Here is a 21,792-nt window from a genome sequence, read left to right as displayed (position 1 = left end):
TTTATACATCCACGCCTTATATGAACCTTAATTTTTTTTTTTAAATCCACGCCTTATATGAACCTTGAACAAATATTTTTTTTAAATCCACGACTTATATGAACCTTGAACAATATCTTTTTTAAAAACCCACGCCTTATGTGAGTCCTAAAAACATTTTTTAAAACCCAAGCCTTATGATAGTCCTAAAAATATTTTTTTTTAAACCCACGCCTTATATGAACCTTGATTTTTTTTAAATCCACGCCTTTTATGAACATTTTAAATACTTTTTTTAATTAACAAAGCTCATATAAAGCGTTGATTTTATATATAAGTGGCTCGAAGAAGATATTTTCAAAAATTCACAGTCTTCATATTTTTAAAAGTCCACGTTTCTAAAAAAATTATATTTTTTTAATTTTTTCTGCATATGTTTGTAACAGGCAAAAATAATCGAGATAGACTCATGGTTCTTTTTGAGAATATGCATAGAATCACTTTCTGAGTCGATTTATGCATGTCCGTCCGTCCATGTATTTTTGTTGTCCGATTTGGATGAAATTTGGCACAGGTCACTTAATTGGCCCAAGGACGAACCCTATTGAAATTGGGAAAAATCGGTTCAGATTTAGATATAGCTCCCATATATATTTACGTCCAATTTAAAGTAAATGTTGCACCATAGTCCCTATATATCTTTTGATTTGCACGAAATTTGGCATAGCGTAATGAATTAGGTTGAATTAGGTCTAGAATGATATGTGATTTAGATATAGCTCCCATATATATCTTCATCCGATTTAAGGTAAATGGTGTACCAAAGTCCCTATATATCTTCCGATTTGCACGAAATTTGGCATATCGTACTGAATTGAAGCTGGAATGATGTGTGTAAAATTTCTTCAAAATCGGTTCAGATTTAGATATAGCTTCCATCTTTATTTTCATCTGATTTTATGTAAATGCTGCACCAAACTCATCATGTTTGTAGTATTGACACGAAATTTTTAACAACGTATAAAATTTAGCATAGAATGACGTAATTGCGTTCTGTAGGAGTTCAGATGTAGTCCATATAAATTTCCGACAGAGTTCGTGTTAATTGCGATCCAAATATTCAACGGGTGGCCGATTGATATTGTTTTTGAAATCGATTTGCATACTTTGTCCCATTGTAACAAACGAATGGCATGTTTATGGAATGATCTAAGTCGATTCACATTTAGATAAAGGTCATGTTAATGACCCTTCTGTTAGGATGCATCTGTTTAATATACCCATAGTGGTGAAGGGTATCGTATAGTCGGCCCCGTCCGACTTTACTACTTTCCTTACTGTTGAATTAGGTCTAGGTCTAGAATGATATGTGAGAAGTTTCCCGAAAATCGGTTCAGATTTAGATATAGCTCCCATATATATCTTCGTCCGATTTAAGGTAAATGGTGTACCAAAGTTCCTATATATCTTTCGATTTGCCCTAAATTTGGCATAGCGTAATGAATTAGGTCTAGAATGATGTGTGTTAAGTTTCCTGAAATTCGGTCCAGATTTAGATATAGCTCCCATATATATCTTTGTCCGATTTAAGGTAAATGGTGTACCAAAGTCACTATATATTTTTTGATTTGCCCGAAATTTGGCACAGCGAAATGGATTAGGTCTAGAATGACTTGTGTTAAGTTTCCTGAAAATCGGTTCAGATTTAGATATAGCTTCTAAGTCGATTTATGCATGTCTGTCCATGTTAAATTGTAAACAAAGTACAGGTCACATTTATTATCCGAATTAGATGACATTTGGCACAGCTCATTTATATGGCTGTATTGAAATTGGAAAAGATAGGTTCAGATTTAGATATAGGTCCCATATATTTTTTCGTCCGATTTATTTTAAATGGTTCACCAGAGTCCCTATATATCTTTCGATTTGCACGAAATTTGGCATATCGTACTGAATTGAAGCTGGAATGATGCGTGTAAAATTTCTTCAAAATCGGTTCAGATTTAGATATAGCTTCCATCTTTATTTTCACCTGATTTTATGTAAATGGTGCACAAAACTCCTCATGTTTGTAGTATTGACAAGAAATTTTTAACAACGTATAAAATTTAGCATAGAATGACGTAATTGCGTTCTGTAGGAGTTCAGATATAGTCCATATAATTTTCCGACCGAGTTCGTGTTAATTGCAATCCAAATATTCAACGGGTGCCCAATTGATATTGTATTTGAAATCGATTTGCATACTTTGTCCCATTGTAACAAACAAATGGCATGTTTATGGAATGATCTAAGTCGATTCACATTTTGATAAAGGCCATGTTAATGACCCTTCTGTAGGATGCATCTGTTTAATATATAGTCGGCCCCGCCCGACTTTACTACCTTCCTTACTTTTTTTTTATTTTGATTTGTAGAAATTGAATTATTAAATAGTTTTTATCTCTGTACTAAAACCCCCTCTCTAATTTAATTTATAAATACCGCAGCAACACCCATGTAAATATGGTTCAAGAACACTCACATGAGATCACATAAATCTAAATAATAATAAAATTTTTGAAAAAAAATAATAATAAATAATTGTTTAGTTTATATGAAAAATTTGAATATGGCATGCATGTGTGGCAGTAAAAGCATTTTAAAATTATTATTTTTTGTAAATTTAGGTGTGTTTGTCATTTTTGTAAACAAATTAAAAAGCGTAAACATAAATAACTCCGGTAATAAACAGCACACCAAGTGTGCTGGACGGTTTTGGGCCAAGCTCGTCCGAAAAAAAATAATAAATCGTAAAATATGAAATGAAAAAATTTGCTTTTAGTGTTTACAAAACATTTTTGCTGGGTCCGGCCAAAACACCAACGCCATGACACCATGTCGACGATGACGATCATCATTCGCAGTACCATGAATAGTGATGGTGTCACTATGGTACCATGGAAAATGAATGATGGATTTCATTTAATTAATTTAATACTTTTTAGTTGTTGCTGTTGTTGATGGTCTTCTTGTCATTTTGTTTAATGTTGTTGTTTTGTGGGGCTTGACATTGAAATGTAAAGTTTTTTTTTTTTTTTTTGAAAAAAAAAACAGCATTGCGGCGACTTATGTTCATGGGTGTCATCAGCTTTTTTGGTGAGAGGGTATTAAGATATCAAACATACCCAAGGCAAATAATCCAACCTACATAAAAAACTGAAGTAATGAAGACCAAACCTCTATGTCATTTCATTTTTTTAGCACACATTACAACATTTTGGAAAAAAACACTCACACACACCTATATATGTACATATGTTTACTTGTGTAGAATTTTGTTCGTAATTTTTATCACAAACATATTAGCCCTAATCTTATCAAAGAAATACATATTTTTTCAACTAACAAAAATATGAAGTAATTTTATAATTCTATTTGTGCAACCATCAAATCAAATTAAATTTTTAATTACGTTTTCTTAACATTTTTATCATTGCAGGTGAGTTTTTTGACAATGAAACAAAAACATAAAATAATTAATCATAATTTCCAAAGAAGTTGAAAAGGTGGGTGAGTAAATTTCTTAAGAAAATATAGAAACTTATGTGTGGTGTGAAAAAAATATTTTTTTTAATCCGAGCCTTAAGTGAGGTTTGAAAAAATATTTTTTAAAAAATCCCGCCTTATGTGAAGTTTCAAAAAAAAATATTTTTTAAAAAATCCTGCCTTATGTGAAGTTTGATTTTTTTTATATCCAAGCCTTATGTAATGTTTGAAAAAATATATATTTTTTAAAAATCCACGCCTTATTTGTGGTTTGAAAAAATAATTTTTAAAAAATCCACGCCAATCCAAAACAGTGATTTATGTTTGACTTATTTTTTTTAATCCGTGCCTTGTATTCTTACTTCTCAATCCTGGCCGGTAGCCGACAAATCGAAGTTGCATTCTTAACTATGCCCATTGTATGACAAAATTCAATTCGAATCATTCATATGCAATATAAATTCAAAATTACTAAATATCTGTGTATGTATGTATTTGTTAGCTTCTTCTTCTCCTTGATGTGTGATTTGCATTTAAAATGCAAAACTTTGTGTAATTTGAAACTATGACATTCTAAAGATAAACGCTGAAGTATAAGAAGCGCCTTTTCGACTTCCAGCGAAGTCGTCAGGTATTGTCACATAACGAAAAAGGGCGTATTCCCATATGTACATATGTATGTCATCAACGTCATCATCATCACCATTAATGTAATGTAACGTGGAAATTGTATGACGAATAAAGAAAAAGAGAAGAGAACCGGTAAAACCTAACTAGCGGTGTCAGTAATGGTCAGTAAACTTTTTTTGCCGGCTTTGTGATTGTGTCGGTTTGTCATTCAATTGGGGTCTTGACTTGTTAAACAATGCGAAAACAACAACAAGAAAAATTACAAAAAAGAAAGAAATTCAGAAAGGTGTAATGTAAAAATAAAACAGCAACAACAACAAACCCGACGACTACAACATGACAAATGTATTTAATTTATGACAGCCAAGTATCGAACAACAAGACGTTGAACTTTTCTGTCATTTGTATAAATAAATTAAAATACAAAAAACATCTGCGGATTGTGGAATTACCCACTAGAAACGAAAATAATATTGATAGGAAAGTGACGCGTGATGATGGTTAGCAATGCAAAATAAAACTTCATAATGAAATTATTTTCAAGCTACTCGGTAATTCTTCGAAAGGACGGATAATGAACCCATATTGTGCTGGAAAAAAATCCGAAGCGATAATTCTTTTAAAAATATATTCTGAAGACATCTAAAACTGTGGATTAAGAAATCAAAGGGGCTTATATGCCTGCAGAATTATCCCAGGTGAGAATTTTTTGAAAAAAAAAATATTTTTTTTTTCAAGAACGTTATATGATTTTGAGGGGCCATATACTTATATGAAGCATTTAAAAAAATGTTTTCTGCAACACTTTTCAAAGCGTGGATTTTTAATAGCCAACACAAAGCGTGGATTTTAAAATAAAATAACAAAAAAAATTGAGGCCACAAAAGAGCTCGGATTTTTTAACAATTATATTTTGTGGCCAGTACAAAGTTAAGATTTAAATATATATATATATATATATATTAGAGGCCACAGAAGATCTTGGATTTTGTAAAAATTTTAAATGTGAATGCAAAGGGGTTTTTTTATAAAATATGTTTTAAATGTTAATTCAAAGCGTGGACTTTTTACAAATATTTTTTAAAAGTTAATACAAAGCGTTGACTTTTTAAAAATATTTTTTTATATCATTCACCACACTGTGGTACGAGGTATTATGTATATGTACATATGTTTGTAACAGGCAAAAGGAAACGAGATAGACACATGGTTCCTTTTGAGAATATGCATAGAATCACGTCCATGTATTTTTGTTAACAAAGTACAGGTCGCATTTGTGATCCGATTTGGATGAAATTTGGCACAGTTCACTTATTTGGCCCAAAGACGAATAGCTCCCATATATATTTTCGTCCGATTTTAGTTAAATTGTCCTTCTATTTCCACGAAATTCGGCATAGCATTCTGAATTAAGGCTAAAACGATGTGTGTTAAATTTCGTGAAAATCGGTTCAGATTTAGATATAGCTCCCATATATATTTTCGTCCGATTTTAGGTAAATAGTGCACCAAAGTCCCTATATATCCTTCTATTTCCACGAAATTCGGCATAGCATTCTGAATTAAGGCTAGAACGATGTGTGTTAAATTTCGTGAAAATCGGTTAAGATTTAGATATAGCTCCCATATATATTTTCGTCCGATTTTAGTTAAATTGTGCACCAAAGTCCCTATATATCCTTAGAGTTGCACGAAATTTGGCATAGCGTACTGCAATAAGTCTAGAAAGATGTGTGTGTTAAATTTCGTGAAAATCGGTTCAGATTTAAATATAGCTCCCATATATATTTTCGTCACGAAATTTGGATTTATAAGTAAATGAAGAACTCAAAATGTGACCGAACTGTGACAAGTTTCGATGAAATCGGTTTAGATTTCGATATTTTGCTTTATTATACATTATTATTTACATAATTTTGTCCCATTGTAAGAAGCAACTCTATATCTGACCAAAATTTAGTATAGGTTGCAAAATGACATGTTTAATTTCATGTAAATGGTCCTTAAAAAATGCGACATCAGTTAGGATCCCATCTGTTGAATATACCCAAAGTGGTGAAGGGTATCATATAGTCGGCGCCGTCCGACTTTACTGCTTTCCTTACTGGTTTTTTTGAAGGACTATTTTTTTTAAAAATATTTTTTGTTTTTTATCTTTTTTAAGGACTACACGTTTATAGAAGTTATTTTTTGAATTGTTTAAGAAATTTTAAGCACAGTCATCAATTCCGATTTCCCATCTCTGCAATCAGCCAATAATAATGAGCATTGTATTGTGCGATTCTCTAACTTCAGGATGTACTTTGCGTAATTTTTTTGCCATCAATTGTGTTTGCCTACAATGGCTCAATAAGTGCGACGATGATATTTGAAAACCTGTGGTTACTTGAAGTATATTTGCTGGCAAATCACAAATATTGAGTGCAAATATTACCACTCTTATTGGCAATAGTTAATGGTAGCGGCAAGTTTTACTATTGTGTGTGGTTAAAAGCTGGAAGCTGGTGTATTGTACGAGCGAACAGCAAAACCAACAATCAAACATTGATTTTAATGATGGAGATGATGTTGGAGGTGCTGGTGGTTGAGGTAATGATGATGTTCGTGATGTGGATGTGTAAAGTAGTTGGGTAAACAACTAAACATCAACAACGAGTTGAGTTTTCTACAAAGCTAACTCAACATGGAATTCATTATTCTGTTGACCAAATTAACTGGCAAATGTTATTTGCCTTTTATGCCTCGATAGGGTTTATTACCCCTACGCCCAACCAACCACCCATCCACCCACAAAAATTGTGTTCTTCACTTAATCCGAATTGAAGTTAATTTGAAATTCATAATCAAACATATGCGGGTTGTTCTCATTAGAATTTCAACAAAGATTTCATATGACCACATTGTATTGACACAACTTGATTAGGTAATTGAAAACAATGAACTTTTGTTCATTTAACAGAAATATGAAGTTGTTGCAATTGTAATAATGGAATAATTAAAATGGGGGCATAATATTTTAGATTACTTAAGCCTTCTCGGATTAATTTTATGTGCTTTTTGAAGAAAACAACATAAGGCGTGGATTTCTTAAAAATATTTTTTAAGCCACACATAAGGCGTGACTTTTTAAAAATTATTTTCTAAGCCACACATAAGGCGTGACTTTTTAAAAATTATTTTTCAAGCCACGCCTTATGTGATTTTTAAAAAAGTATTTTTTCAAGCCGCACATAAGGCGTGGATTTTTAAAAGATTATTTATTCAAGCGATTATTTCTAAAAATAATTTTTTCAAGCCACATATACAGGGTAGATTTCTAATTTTTTTTCAAGCCATATATAAGACTTGGAAAATATTTTTTTCAAGCCACATAAAAAATTATTTCTTAAGCCTCTTATAATTCGTGGATTTTTAAAAAATTATTTTTTTAAGGATTGTTTTGAGTGGATTTTTAAAATTATTTTTTTAAGGATTGTTTTGAGTGGATTTTTAAAATTATTTTTTTAAGGATTGTTTTGAGTGGATTTTTAAAATTATTATTTTAAGGACTGTTTTGAGTGGATTTGTAATATTATTTTTTTAGTGGACTATTTTAATTCAATTTACACATAAGTCATAGTTCCATTAAAAAATATTTTTGTGTGGATTTTCTTTATTAATATATACTAGAACACAATTTCAATCATGTATCCTTAACAGTTATGTGACCCTGGTTTCCCACATGACGAACATCAAAAGTCAATTTAAAACTTCACCCCTTTTTTATACCACAAAGTATTTTGAGTCACCTTAGACCACAACATGAACATCTCACAGGTCCATCATACACATTTCCAAATATAAAGCTGTTGCAAAAGTTCAATGGCTGTATTAAAGCAAGTAGTTTGGAGAGGAAAAGATCCATTTTATGATTGGTGTGTGTGTCATAAGCCGATAAGGTTTAGATGAACAAAACCACAATAACCACATATTTATCATGTTACCAAGCAGTCAGCAAACCAGCATTACTCTTAACTAACTAGAATCAAAAGTGATGAGGAAAAGAAAGGAAATTTTCTTCATCCTCATCGCCGACATCACCTGTTCCTGAAAAGACAATACACACAGCAGGTGCTGCATTGAGGTTAATCCAAACCAACCTCCCACCCTCCTCCATTCCCCTTCAATCCACAATGTGTCACATTGATGTTTTCTGATGTGGGGGGAATGACTGTCCAAAATGGAGCCCTTAAGGAATGTTTTATCAGCAATTTATCACACAATGGCGTGGAATATTGGAACCTGGAGTTTGCTTTAATGGCATATGTGTTGTATCATCCTCCTGTTGATGTCTTGATGAAGTTGGATGGGGCGTTTCACACATGACTTGTCAAATGTCATCAACAACAATTTTTTCGGTTCATCAACTTTCTACGGAGTTCTATACTAAATATGATAGATTACGCATAATTTGCTATGTTGTATGGACTGTGATGTTGTTGTTTTTGTTGTGGAAGATTTACACAAGCTCCAACCATACATCAAACAAACCATCATACGTACATGGTGTTGCTGTGTTCATGTTGTTAACAGCCTGTTTTTGTAAAATTCCAAACGAACGAATTCGAGTGACTTACGACCAAACTCCTTGGTTTTGAAAAATATGTCATTTATTTTTGTTTTGAATCAGAAAACATTTATAAACATAAATAAAGGTTTGGTCGTAAGTCACTCGAATTCGTTCGTTTGGAATTTTACAAAAACAGGCTGTAAATTCTCTTTTCGAGTTTTACATTTTGATGATAATTGACACTTACAGGAGACTTTGTCCAAACCAAATCCAATTCAATGTCTATTAAAAAGATGACAAATTAGATGTCATCATCATTGCAACTCATTGTAATCATCATTATCATTTGGTGTTGTTGTTATTTCTAGAGAAAGAAGTTTGATGTGAATCTGATTAGAGTAGATTGTTGGTGTGGATTTTTTAAGAATATTTTCTTAAGGTTCATATAGAGGCGTTGATTTTTTTAAGAATATTTTCTTAAAGTTCATATATAGGCTTTTATTTTTTAAATATTTTTTAGACTTCCATATATTGGCGTGAATTTTTTTAAAAATATTTTTTCGACTTCCATATATAGGCGTGAATTTTTTAAAAATATTTTTCGATTTCCATACATAGGCGTGGATTTTTAAAAATATTGTTTGACTTCCATATATAGGCGTGGATATTTTAAAAATATTTTTCGACTTCCATGTATAGGCGTGGGTTTTTATACCCTACACAACTATGTTGTCAGGGTATTATAGCTTTGTGCAGCCCCAAATGTTTGTAACGCCGCGAAATATTTGTCCTAGACCCTCCTTTAAGTATACCGATCGTCATATCTCGACTAGCTGAGTCGATCTAGACATGTGTGTCCGTCCGTCCGTCTGTCCATTATAATTTGTAAACACGATACACGCCACAGTTATTGACCAATCTTCACGAAATTTTGCAATTTTTGTAGAACCGGTTCTGGCCAATGAAGACCCCTACTGTTTTTGGAAAAGATCGGTTAATATTTAGGGGATGAAATGGACCAAATACTAAATTTTTGTCGGTTTTTCTGGTCGCTCCAGAGGCCGCAATTATGGCCCAAACACCGCGAATTTTTGCATGGAGAAGGGGATCGGGTCAGAGAATAAGCGTGCATGTTTTGATAAAGATCGGTCAATATTTAGCGGGTCAAATGGACCCTGACTTTTGTGTGAAAAATGACAAAATTTGTATTCTATGGCATATATATTTACTCCTGGAGGATGTAGACCCTAGGAGTTGATAACATATCCAAGAGGAGTGGTTGACCTTTAAATTGATACCAAATATAGTGATGTATCTACTCAGATGTGGGAGTTACAGTCAAATATTTACATGTGCTTACGTATTCAGACATTATTTAGTAATCCATTACCACATTAAAGGGAGAAATATCGCGCTGATGGCTTTGAAATTTTTCATGAAGTTCCAGTTATGGTCAAGAACAACGCCTACAATTTTCGGTGATGATCAGATTAAAATTTTGGGATGAAATGGACCGAAAACATAATTTTTTGTGTGTTTTCGAGTAGAGTATAATCCGAAAATCACAACACACCCACCGTGAAGGTAATCTGGACAAGTAATTAGAAGGACTGTACAAGAGGGGGCAAATATCAGGAAATATTACTCAGACTCGGAATAAACATCCTCAGAAAGTTAGAGTTCGTGGTAGTTGTGTAGGGTATCGTATGGTCGGCCCCGTCCGACTATACTGCTCCGCTCACTGGTTTATAATATTTTTGTTTTAATTTCTATAAGCTGCTTCTAATGCCAGAGTTTTTCGCCATTTTTAGTTAGGGAATTATTCTAGAAATTTCTAAATTCTTGTAATAATAGAGGCTTGGATTTTTTAAAAATAATTTTAAAAAGTCAATATTTTTTTAAAGTTTGCGCTATTTCCTGACCCTGCTCTCATCTCCCTCAAAGCATGCCATTTCATAAATTATTGATTCCAATACAAATTATTTCTGGGATGAGTCATGTGTTTCCAGCCCCCACAACAAATTGTTGTCTTCCTCAAAATTCATCTCTGCATCGTAATCGGTTTTGTGTTTCTGTTTTAATTTTATTTTGCACATTTACTTTTGAATAAATTATAAAAATGTTATGAGTCATTGTTTTTGTGTTGTTATAATAAAAAGTGCGAAATAGAATGTGTTTATATAAAATAGAACAACAACTGTTTAAACATTTGGATAAACCGGGGAAATATCTAATTTAATCGGAAAACAAATATGTTGAGAAATTTCTTTGGAACAATTTTTAGAATTTAGAGAAAGTATATGAGTTTTGTAGAAGTAATTAAAATTTTATTAATTAAACAATTTTAATGAGATATGTAAAAAGAACAGAGAAATATCTAAAAATGTATTTTTAACAATTTTAAGACATGAAAAAATATTTATAATAAAAAAATATATATTTTTCAAAAATCCACACCTATATAAGGAACTCAAAAATATTTTTAAAAATCCTCGTCGATTTCGACTTTGAAAACATATATTTAAAAAATTTGATTTTTTTTAATTAAATTTCATATTTCCCGTTTAAATCCAAAATCCGTCTTCAATTAAACACAAATTTCCAAATTAAAACTTCTCCAAAACTGTCTTACTTAATAATGGCTAATACAACTGAAAAGTAGAAAATTTTACTTGACTTCAAATTAAAACTCGCTACCCCGCAGCGCAGTGCAGAGAGATGAGGGATGTTAATCAACTAAAATAACGCGTTTTATGGCTTAAAGTTTTAAATAGCAACCAATTTTTTGCGTTAACAGTGAAAACTATACAACAACAAACACAACAAAAAGAAGGAAAGTAAGAGTAATTAACACGCTTTTTATTCACTCGATGTCAGTTAGTTATGGCAAATCTGATATGCTGCTGGTCGTGGTGGCAGTCAGGCTGGCACACTAGGTGCTAAATCAGTGGCATGGTTGAAAGCTGTTAGGTGTTGCCTTTGCGCAAGATGATGGTGGTGTGGCGTGGTGTTGGCATGACTCTTAAGTCATTGCTGCGGGTCAAAGTAACATTTGAGAAAAAAAATAATTAAATTTCAGTAGCACTGAGTTGGAGAAATTTTGTTTTAGTTTTCTTCCCCTTGTGTTTTGCTAATTAAATGAAAGATAAAGTAACAACTTTAAACAAAAATTTCAAAATTAAATAAAAAGAAAAATAAAACAATGGAATATTTTAAATCACCTTTTATAAAGTCTTGAAATTTACAAGAATTTAAAAAATTTCATGAAAAATGCCCCAATTAACCAGTAAGGAAAATAGTAAAGTCGGACTGGGCCAACTGATACCCTTCACCAATTTGGGTATATTCTACATTTGTATCCTAACTGACGTCGCCTCTTCAAATGAAAATTTGCATGAAATTGAACGAACTTACATATGGGCACTTCCGCAAAAAGGTAAACCAAAGTCGAAGAATTTGTTTATTTAATTGTGCTTAACACTAGAACGCCGAAGGCCGTCATTTTGACCGCTTTCCAATTTCAAGTACAAAAGCAACTGTGCATTTAATGACACTTTTTTTAAATTTGGTGAATTTTTTATAATAAACGTAATTCTATGAGGTACAAAAAGTCGCCATATTTAAAAAAAGTGTCATTAAATGCACAGTTGCTTTTGTACTTGAAATTGGAAAGCGGTCAAAATGACCGCCTTCGGCGTTCTAGTGTTAAATACGTAAAGTAAAGGCAAAAATACAAAGAAAGACCACATTTGTTATTTTTTCTTTTTGTTCTTATCATAAATACTAATTTAATGACTACAAATCCAGACACTTCGGAAATAAAAACAGCAAAATCAAAAATGTCGCGTGAGTTACGTCGCGTGAGTGACCGAAAAAAAATCCTTCGCAAATAAAGGATATGCCAAATTTTGAAAGTGCAATAATAATGCTTGGTATCTCTTAAGGAAGAATTGTGAAAAATGTAATTGTTTTCGATTTATTTAAGATTTCAAATTTGATTTTGCCTCTGAAAGTCGTGTAAGTGACTGCGGAAATGCCCATATGTGATCTTTATCAATATGTAAACCGACTAACATCAATCCCAAAACATGCCATTCTGCAACCTATGCTAAGTTTTGTTAACATGAATAGGTCGAAATTATATATGGAAGCTATGCTATATCTATATCTGAACCGATTTCAAGGAAACATGCCAGAGATTAATTTATATTAACTTCAGTATGTTGTGTCAATCGGCCTAGCTACGGGTCTCTAGTGCACCATTTACTTAAAATCGGACAAAAATATATATAGGAGGTTTATGTAAATCTGAACCGATTTTCAAACTTTGCACACATCATTCAAACTTAATTCAATACGCTATGCAAAAATCGAAAGAACATGGGACTTTGGTGCACTATTTACATAAAATCGGACGAAAATATATATGGGAGATATATCTAAATATGAACCGATTTTCTCCAATTTCAATAGTGTTCGTTCTTGGGCCAAATAAGTGACTGGTGCCAAATTTCATCCAAATCGGATTATAAATGCGACAAATCGAAAAAATATTTATAAAAAATCCACGCGTATATGGAAGTTGAAAAAAGAGTTTTAAAAAATCCAAGCCCATACATGGAAGTCGAAAAAATATTTTTTAAAAAATCCACGCCTATATATGAAAGTCGAAAACAGAGTTTAAAAAAATCTACGCCCATATATGGAATTCGAAAAAATAGTTTTAAAACTCCACGCCTGCTTATGAAACTCAAAAAATATTTTAAAAAATTCACGCCTGCATATGGAACTCAAATATGGAAGTCGAAAAAAATATTTTTAAACAAGAGATGTTAATATCTACAATATCCTGTAGCTAGAACAGACATAGAATCTTTGTATGACCATTGAGATGGAATCGGGCAAAATAAATGTGCTATCTACCATACACATACCATTCTGAAATCAATGAAAAATTGCATGTCAAACGGGCAGACTTGGATTCTTTGGTGTACCATTTGTATGAAATAGAGTAAACTTATGTATGGGACCTATATATAAACACATGGGCCTAATTAAGCAACCTTTGCATAGTTGCTTTGCAACCTATTTAACATCCCTTGCGAAATTTCGTGTAAACTATAGGCCCAATCGGACAAATATTGGGAGTTTGGTGCATCATTCACAAAAATTCGGACGAAACTATATATGGGAGCTATGTCTAAATCTGAACTGATTTTTACAATGCTTGGCAAATTTCGCATACATAAGTATGGACCTGATTCTGTGTGTTGTACAAAATTGTGTCCCAATCGGACAAATATTGAGATTTTGGTGCATCATTTACATAAAATCAGACGAAACTATATATGGGAGCTATATCTAAATCTGCACCGATTTTTTTCCAATTTCCATAGGGTTCGTCCTTGGGACAAATAAGTGAACTGTGCCAAATTTCAACCAAATCGGATCCCAAATGCGACCTGTACTTTGTTAACAAAAATACATGGACGGACGGACAGACGGACATGCGTAAATCGACTCAGAAAGTGATTCTATGCATATTCTCAAAAGGAACCATGGGTCAATTTCGATTCCTTTTGCCTGTTACAAACATATGCACAAAGACATGATACCCTGTACCACAGTGTGGTGAAGGGTATAAAAATTCATGCCTATATACGGAAGTCGAAAAAAATATTTTTATACATGGAGGTCGAAAAATATTTTAAAAAATCCACGCCTAAAAATGGAGAACAAAAAAACAACAACGCCTACATATGAAACTTATGAAATATTTTTAAAATATAAGGAACTCAAATAATATTTTTAAAATTCCACGCTTAACAATTTTTAAAATTCACGCTCATATATGAAACTTTATTTAAAAATCAAACCGAGTGTAGGGTATAATTGATATAATCACCTAACACCGGTTTCTGGCAGAGAGAGTAGGCGTTCTAAGCTAAGTGTAGAAGTGTGGCGTATGAATGAAATTGTGGTGAGCGGTTTTATTATTATTTTTTTTAATATTTTGTTTTTTTTTTGTTTTTTTGCCTAAGGTCAGACAGACCACAATTCAAATTAACATGACAATATTCACAACAACAATGCCAATGAAAAATTATTTATTTGTAATATAAGAAGTTACAAGTTCTAAAACCAGTCTACATTTTTTTTCATAAGACGTAAAGGGAATTCTCATTTTTTTATTCTAAATAAATTTCTATTACAAATTCAGATCAGGCAAGAAAGTGTCGTCTCTATTTTTATTATCTTTTTTTCAAAAGCAAACAATTATAAATTTCTGTTGTTTCTTTTTATTATTTTTTGTTTAAATTGAAATTAATTGCTTTATAAAAATCGGGAGGGTAGGAAAGTAGAGTACGTGTATACGAAAGTCAGTCACCAGTCATTATTGGACCACTCATTTTTATTATTGGTAAAACTACAAAAAAACAAATGATGAAAGTATCATCTTCTACATGATCATGATCATCGTCATCATCAGGATCACAATCATCATGGTGAATAAGTGCTGCAGTCACTGAAATATGTCTTGTTTTGAGTTAATGACAGACGTTGGCGGGTATCAGAGCTATATAAAGTGATCTTCATTAATTTGAATTCAAATAACAGTGACTTCAAAAAATACCAGTGTTTCTGAGGCCAACCTTTTTTCTACAGAGCATTTTTTCATAGGAGTGGATGTTTGTAAAAATATTTGTTCACTTCAATATATAGGATTTTATAATTTTTTTCACTTCAACAAACAGGCGTGGATTTTTTAAAAATATTTTTATGACTTCCGTATATAGGCGTGGATTTTTTAAAAATATTTTTATGACTTCCATATATAGGCATGGATTTTTAAAAAAAAAATTTCGGCTTCCATATATAGGCGTGGATTTTTTAAAAATTTTTTCGGCTTCCATATATAGGCGTGGATTTTTTTTTAAATATTTTTTTGATTTCCATACATAGGCGTGGATTTTTTAAAAATATTTTTTTGATTTCCATACATAGGCGTTGAGTTTTTAAAAGCATTTTTTTCACTTCCATACATGTGGTGTATTTTGATGTGTTCGAACCACTGTCTAAAACATTGGATGATGACTCTCTTCACGATGAGTAATTAAAATAGCTGTACATGTGTAATATAGCGGTTATTCCGTTGTTATTATTTTCTTCTTTTTAACTACAATATAATTTGAAATTAATTTAAATAAAGATGCCATTTACACTGTTTTTAACAATGTTGGCTCCAGCAACATTTGTCTGCTGCCGGCATTTTTATTGAGGCTGATTAATCCGATGCGATCTCTCTCTGTCATGACAGACAAGTGAAATGGCGCTTGATTTTTAGCATTGCAGGAAGTGTAATTAATATTTCTTTGTGTTATGTCTTAATAAAAAATATTAAAAAATTACAAACATATATAAACGGAAAATTGTAATCTCTAAAATTATTAAAAAAAACTAAAATTTAGCCTTAGCATTTGGAGAACAAACCCCCTAAAATTCTAAATAAAATTCCCTATTCTAAAACTTGTTTCTTTTTTTCTAAATATGTAAAATAAGCGATAAATATATACTTTGGATATCTCAAAGCTCTCAATGGGACCTTTCAAAAACAAACACCCCTTTGGTACTCGAAAAATAATTCAACCCACCCAAAGAAATAATCTAATAATTATCATTCATGCATTAACAAGTTTTGACCACAGAAACAGGTCACAACAAATGTTAGCTAATAGAATATTTAAATAATTTTTTGGACAAAAAAAAAAGCAACACCAAAAAATATTTACCCACACAAATATACTCAAATATTTTTTTGTTTTGTTTTTGGTGAGAAATTTTTGTGGCATTCTTTAGTGACATACGTGTATACATCATCACATTAGCATGTGGATTTGAACCGAAATGCTTGCATAAAAAATTTTATTTTCAAAAAATATTTTTTTGTTTTATTCTAGTCTAACAAGATGTTTTGTTGTTTGTTTGTCATAAACAAACATTGCTGACCATGAGATATCTGGTATTTGACATATTTTTTCTCATATCTGACTATTAAATAAATGTAGATGATTGTTTATTTTTAGTATTATTCTTTTTTTTGGCCATAGATTAACCAAATATGGATAAAATTGTTACACCCACTCCACATTTAAAATGGATATATTTTTATGACAGTTATAAAAATTGGATAAATTTAAAAATTGAATACATTTTTCGAAAATATACTTTGACATTTATTTCTTGTATATATATTTTTCGATTTTTGATGCGAGAGTCATTGAAAAAATGGAAAGTCAAAAAAATATATTTTTAAAAAATCCACAATGAACTCTTATGTATGGACCTACAAAAAATATTTTTAAAAATTCATGTAAAAAAATATTTAAAAAAAATTACGCTTATGTATGGACCTACAAAAATATTTTTAAAAAATCCACTCTTATGTACGGACCTTTAAAAATATTTTTAAAAAATCCATGCATATATGTGGACATTTAAAATTTTTTTTATTAAATCCACGCCTATATGTGGACCTTTAAAAAATATGTTTATAAAAATTCACGCCTATATGGCGTGAATGTGGAAGTAAAAAAAATGTTTTTAAAAGTCAAAAAACAAATTTTAAATATCCACTCCTATATGTGGCAGTCAAAAACATATTTTTAAAAAATCCACTCCTATATGTGGAAGTAAAAAATATATTTAAAAAATCCACGAATATATATGGAAGTCAATTTTTTTTAATCCACTCCTTTATATGGAAGTCAAAAGAATATGTTTTTTAAATCCACGCTTATATATAAACCTTCAAAATATTTTTAAAAAATCCACGACTATATGTGGAAGTAGAAAATAATATTATTATAAATCCACGCTTATATATAGGCCGTAAAAAGATTTTTCTATATATAAGAAATTAAAATAATATTTTTAAAAAATTGACGCCTATATATGGTCCTAACATATATTATTGAAAGATCCACGCCTATATATGGTCCTAAAAATATTTTTAAACAATCCAAATAATTTAAAAAATACACGCATTTAAATTGAATGCAAAAACTATTTTTAAAAAATCCGCGCATCTTTATTGAACTTGAAAACTATTTTTAAAAAATCCCTACCCATATATCGTTAGCTAAAATACAAAAAGGAGTAACTAACAAAAAATTTAAAATTGACTTTTTGAATGAATATTGTGAATGTCAATAAACTACATGTGTTGACATTCAAAAAGTCAATTTTCAATTTTTTGTTAGTTACGCCTTTTTGCATTTTAGCTAACGATATGACCATTAAATCCATACCTATATATGACCATTAAAAAATATTTTTAAAAATTCCACGCATATATAAGAATATAAAACGGTATATGGACCTTACAAATATTTTTAAAAATTATTAATATAAACTCCGCCTTATGTTGGAGAATATATAAACGGTATCGAAGTATATTTCGTTCCACATGCCCTTAATACACCTAATGTCATCTATTTGCCTATTTGAATCACGTCTTCTGTCAAACAGAAAAAAAAAATCCTCTACGCTGGAACAATTATTACACACTTATCCTTACGAAAAAATAAACCTCTCACACACTTCACATTAGCTAATTCAATACAATGTCAATGTCATTATCGCACACTCACTCCAAAAAATAACATATTTAACTTAATTAGGAACTTACATGTTATACATACATATATAATTTTCCTATCATCTCTTAAACAAACACGTCTTGACAATTTTCCAAAAAACGTAAAACAAAAAAAAAAATAAAATAACAAAAAATATAATGTGAGCCTTCATACCAAATTTTCCTATAGAGGGAGGGAATTGGCAGAAGCCTCGTAGCTTTTTAGGAAGGCGTTTATTTCATTCAGCAAACCAAATTACCTATGAAGTGCGTGTCAGGCAGCCAGTCAGCCTGCCTTCCCTTCCATTGCATACGTACTTTAGAATGTTTTACTACAAGTTGTACTAGAAAATGACAACTTTCATTGCTGATGGTTTTCATCTCAATATGTGAAAGTTGTTGGTAGTTTTCTAGTGTTGAAGGTAGTTGGTGGTGGGGGGGACTTAGTAGGGGACATGCTGCTGTTTAATAGGAAAGTGCGTGACTTTTTAGGTTCTTTTGTGAAACAAGGCAAACACAAAAAATATATAAAACGTTTCTGTTTTTTCGGGAGATGGGGGACAGACCCCATTCAGTGTTCACTTTTAGAACTTCAACAGCCATGATGATGTAGATGATGATGACGACAACAAAAACAACATTTGTGAATGACACGTAATATTAAAGTGTTCTTTTTAAGTTGATTGTAGTGTTTTCCCAAAAACAAAACTTTCTAAAAATTTTCCACTTTTATTATTTGTTTGAAAGTGTACGTGAAATTTTGGCAAAAAAATTAAAATTTCAAAACTTTGTCGTACAACCAACATGACGACTACCTTCAATGTAACTTCAAACTTTTCGGTTTATGACATTTTATGTCGAAAAAAGGAGTCAGGTTGTTCCAAAGGATTACAATTTGAAGGCAGGTATTTTTGGAAAGTTTAACTAGGAAAGACACCATAATTGGAAATTGTTGGATATTGGCTTTTAATTTTGAAAATATTTTAGAAAGAAAAAACAAGAAAATGTGGTATACAAATAACAATTTGTATAAAAATAAACTAAACCAACAAAATGTTAATGAATATTTTCCTAATTTTTTCCTTTAAGCAATGAAAGAAATTATGAAAATATTCATGCCATTTTTTTCTGTATATAAACAGTTGTATACGAAATTTTTAAATTGTAAACGTACATCGTTTAGAATATAAATAAAAATTATCATGAGAAAACCACTATTTTTTCCAAAATATGTAAACTTTTCATTAATATCAAAATTATGTTCCTACATTGATTTATTTTGCCACTATTTTCGCTTTTTTATCTTTCTCTCTTTCACTCTCTTTTGGTATCGGCCTCAGTCTCTCCCTCTCACTTGGTTGCTGTTAGTTTTCCAATTGTTTGTTCTCTTGTTGGTCTCTCTATTCACTCGATTGTAGCTAGTTATGCTTCCCATTGTTTCCTTATTTCAGACACTGTTTTATAAAATTCGTATATGTATTTTCCAAATTATTTCGATATAAATGCCAAAGGCAATATATAAACAGGCGTTGATACCATCAATAAGCTCAGCCGAAAGTATAACATTGTATAGCATTCTTATAATGGCGTAAAACAGGAACATGTAAAAGTAAGTATGAAAAAATCAAAACAAGATAAAGCAAAGAAAAAAATATTAAAATAATAAAAACGACAAAAAGTTTCTGTGCCATAGTAAACCATCCGTCAAAAAAACACAACTCCATCTTTTATCTTTTTGACAATAAGCAAGCATATAAAATTAAATGAATTGAATTCATAAAATGCAGAAATCTGGACATTGGCAACACTTTCTGGACTAATATATACAAATCTTATGTTCTGTGTATAAAACTATAGTTCTTCAATACCATGCAGTGTCGGTTTGTGCGTCTTCTGTATCTAAAGGATTTTCACTAGTCTTTATAACTGAACGTCCTTCTGAATAGTTCTTAAACCTCTGTGTATCTATATATATAAAAGAGCTTAGTGTTAAGTGAGTGAGTGAGTGACTGACAGATCATCGCCCAGACGAAACGGCTAAAGCTAGAAGCTTGAAATTTTGAGTGTGGGTTGGTGTTGGTGTGTAGGCGTGAGATAAGGCTGGGTTTTTGGAAATTCGAACTAGAAGGGTACGAAAAGTACTAAAATGTACCAAATATGGTACCCTTTGTATTAGGCGAACGGGAAGAGCTAGAATTCTGAAATTTGGAATGTGGGTCACTGATGTAAAGTTGGGAAGATGTACAAAAGCGTTTTTGGAAATTCGTACTAGAACGGTACGAAAAGTACTAAATGTGATACCATTTGTATTTGGCGAACCGGTAGAGCTAGAACTCTGAAATTTGGATTGGTGGCCGCTGAGTGTAGGATAGATGTACCAACGGGTTTTTGGAAATTCGAACTATAAATATCCGAAAAGTACTAAAATGTACTTAATTTTGTACAATTTCGTAGCATGTGAATTGATAGAGCTAAAAACTTGAAATTTGGAATGCGAATTAGGGATGAGATGTAGAGTCCATTTAAGGAGCTGGTTTTGGAAGCGTGTACTCATGTGTACGAAAAGTACTATATGGTACTATATTTGGTACAAATTTAATTTGGAGATACAAATCGAGCTGGAATCCTGAAATTTGAAATTAACATTACCGTCGGAGTGTAGGACTTGTAATGTACGTAGTTTTGGAATTTTTTACCAGTTTCAGTAATTTATATGCATGGGTACTAAATGGTACAATTTTAATTTTATGCGAACCAATAGAGCTAGAATCATGAAATTTGGAGTCAGGATCACTGTTGGGGTGTAAGATCGAGATATGTAGGATGTTTTAAAAAATTTTGGAAATTCGTACTATAGTGTACTAAATTTGGTACACATTGAATTGTGGATGAACCGATAGAGTTGGAATCCTGAAACATGGATTTAGGATCACTGTGGGGGTGGAGGATTGGGGTATGTAGGAAGTTTTGGAAATTGGTACTACTATGCACTAAATTTTGTACAATTTGAATTGAGGGTGAACCGATGGAGTTGGAATCCTGAAACTTGGATATAGGATCACTGTGGGGGTGTAGGATTGGGGTCTGTAGGAAGTTTTGGAAATTCATACTACTGTGTACTAAATTTGGTACAATTTGAATTGAGGGTGAACCGATAAAGTTGGAATCCTGAAACTTGGATTTAGGATCACTGTGAGGGTGTAGGATTGGGGTCTGTAGGAACTTTTGGAAATTCGTACTACAGGGTACTAAATTTGGTACAAATTGAATTGTGGATGAACCGATAGAGTTGGAATTCTGAAACTTGGATTTAGGATAACTGTGGGGGTGTGGGTTTAGTAAGAAGTATTGGAAATTCGTACTACTCTGTACTAAATTTGGTACATTTAAATTTGAATTTGGAATCATTATGAGGGTGTAGGATCGGGGTATGCAGGAAGTTTTGTTGGAAGTAGAAGGGTACGAA

The sequence above is a fragment of the Musca vetustissima genome, unplaced genomic scaffold (assembly GCF_032173495.1).
Source record: "Musca vetustissima isolate MV318-11 ecotype Yass unplaced genomic scaffold, APGP_CSIRO_Mvet_v1 utg3042, whole genome shotgun sequence".
Classification (NCBI taxonomy): Eukaryota; Metazoa; Arthropoda; class Insecta; order Diptera; family Muscidae; genus Musca; species Musca vetustissima.
The sequence above is the reverse complement of the archived record's forward strand: the minus strand, read 5'-3'. Positions refer to the sequence as shown.